This window comes from Schistocerca cancellata, chromosome 1 (assembly GCF_023864275.1).
Source record: "Schistocerca cancellata isolate TAMUIC-IGC-003103 chromosome 1, iqSchCanc2.1, whole genome shotgun sequence".
In the NCBI taxonomy this organism is placed as follows: domain Eukaryota; kingdom Metazoa; phylum Arthropoda; class Insecta; order Orthoptera; family Acrididae; genus Schistocerca; species Schistocerca cancellata.
Window position 1 is genome coordinate 981977362 of NC_064626.1, and position 2732 is coordinate 981980093.

Genomic DNA, 2732 nt, shown 5'->3' on the forward strand with positions numbered 1-2732 from the left:
GACTGCTACGGTCGCAGGTTCGAATCCTGCCTCGGGCATGGATGTGTGTGATGTCCTTAGGTTAGTTAGGTTTAAGTAGTTCTAAGTTCTAGGGGACTGATGACCACAGATGTTAAGTCCCATAGTGCTCAGAGCCATTTGAACCATTTGAACCATACACTTGCTAGAATAAGACTTTTGTAAGTGTTTAGCGATTTGTATTGGCTCCATCCTCGTTAAATTTTCTCATACTTCTCGTATATACGATGCCTCAAACCCTTTGGATCAAATTGAAACAGATCGTAGTGGGACCACAACGGATTTTGTTGACATAGGGAACGAATGGTCGGACTTACATATTTATTGTGTTGTGACATACACAGCTCACACCCATACACAGCGCACACCCCATAACAACAACGTAGTTCATAGTAATTGTTCAAAGCGACGACCGCCAGTCTCAGTGCATGTATTGCCACAGCGCGTGGAGTTCTGCCGCACTGTCGTAAAGATCCTGTGTGTCTGCTGTACAGTGTAACAGGCTGCTAGCGATAAACAGTGTACACCCCTAACTGCCAAACAAACTCTAAACAATTTAGCTAATAGCACGTGTGACATGTAACGACCGCATACAGCGCGCCGGTGGATTAACCTGTGCCGCAAGCACACTGCTATCCCTGGTCTCAGTTGTCCATTGCATCTGACAGATTGTGATTCGTCCATAACGAGATGTGTTACTGTGAACAGTGCAAGACGCTTAGTCAAAGATGGGACATTACTCGCCATGAGAGTTGGCATACATACATTTAACGTCAGTCGTAATACATGCATGGCAACGGCGCATGTACTTTTGCCACATGATGTTCAGCAACGTTAACTCCGAATAAAGATTTACTACGCATTATATTGCATATGGTGGGAGACACTAAGGCGCATATATTGTATCATGACGCGACAGTATCACGTTCTTAAATACTTATGAGCTACAAAATATTTACTAAGATGGTATCTGTTCTTTCGTGGGAGGCGTGCCAGAGATAAATCCCTGCAGTCGCGCTATCCTCTGTGTTCTCGGTGGCTCAGATGGATAGAGCGTCTGCCATGTAAGCAGGAGATCCCGGGTTCGAGTCCCGGTCGGGGCACACATTTTCATGTGTCCCCATTGACGTATGTCAACGCCTGTAAGCAGCTAAGGGTGTTCATTTCATTGTAACTGCAAAATATTGTTTGTTTCGTCTCCTCTCGCGCCCTCACGTGCTACTGCACGAATTATGAACTGAAATACAAAAGAAGACTGTTCGTGTATTTCAGAATGTATGTTTGATGTTCTACAATTTGACTACGCCACTGTCTTGGGGCAACCAATCGCATTTGTCGTTCCTACGCTTGATAAATGATCACAAAATTTCAATGATTAAATAAACCTCTCAGACTGCAAGATCCGGGTGTCATAGGGGATGGTATTACTGTTAGTTAGCAGCTCCAGTGTTATGTGCGTTGTGGGACGCCTTAGGGACGTGGCTGCCAAGGTGGAGAAGAGAGCCAATGTTCACTTCGCGTGCCTACAGCGTGGAGTCATTCCAGACGTGGAAAGGGTCCTTCCGGGTGTGAGGGGCACAGGTAACAGCAACCTGCAGGTGGTAGCTCACATCGATACCAATGATGCGTATGGCATTGGATCGGAGGAGATTCTCTCTGGTTTCGAGCGGCTATCAGAAGTGGTAAAGGCTGAATGTCTTGCTGGCAAGATGAACGCTGAACTGACCATTTGTAGAATAGTCGACAGGACAGATTGCTGATCTCTGATATAGAGCCAACTGGAGGATCTGAATCAGAGGATCAGACGGTTCTGCGACCGTGTAGGATGCAGATTCCTCGACTGGCGCCATAAGGTGGTTGGGTTTCGGGTTCTTCTGAATAGGTCAGGAGTCAACTGCACGCACGAGGCGGCTACACGGGTAGCAGGGGCTATGTTGAATGGTCGAAGGCCTCAGGAAAATGCAAAAAGGGATTCACTCTCAGAGTGTGTAGGTCGAACACAGGAAGAACGTAGATACGGGAACTATCTGTATAACAGTTGAACATTGGCGTAGCTATGATGGAAAAGTATCAGTGCTCCAAGCGCTAACACGAAGCACTGATGCTCAAGTCGTTGCAGGTACTGCAAGTTGGCTAAACCTGGCGATAAGTTCAGCCGAAATTTTTGCGAAGAACTTAACGGTATTCAGGAAGGATAGGCTAAACAGTTTGCGGTGGCGTGTCTGTTACTGTTAGAAGTAGTTTATCTTGTCGCCATATTGAAGTAGATAGTTCCTGAGAGTCTTTCTTGGAAACCGGAAAAAACGATAATTGGATCCTTTTGAAGACGTCCCTACTCAGATAATACAATGGCTGAAAGGTTCAAAGAATATCTGAGTTTAATTTCAAACAAATATGCATCTCATACAAAGATATTTGATGGTGACTTCATTTCACCCTGATATGTTGGCGAAAATACATGCCTAAATCCGGAGGTACGCATAAAACATTACCCGAAATCGTGGTAAACGCATTCTCGAAAAATTATTTCGTGTAGTTAGTTTATGATCGCACGCGAATAGTAAACGGTTGCGGAAACACACTAGACCTTTTAACAACAAATACTCCTAAGGTAATAACGAGCGTCAGAACAGATACAGGGATTAGCGAACACAGGGTTGTCGCAGCGATATTGAATAATGTAACCCTGTATCATCAAAAAATCAAACAAAAAT

At 44.8% G+C, this 2732-nt stretch overlaps 1 non-coding gene across 1 annotated transcript; it reads left to right on the top strand.

The window, feature by feature from the left end:
- The first annotated feature begins 1046 nt into the window (after positions 1-1046).
- Trnat-ugu (transfer RNA threonine (anticodon UGU)) lies at positions 1047-1121 on the top strand. The gene has a single exon. It is a non-coding gene; the product is annotated as a tRNA-Thr (tRNA).
- The last annotated feature ends 1611 nt before the right edge of the window (positions 1122-2732 follow it).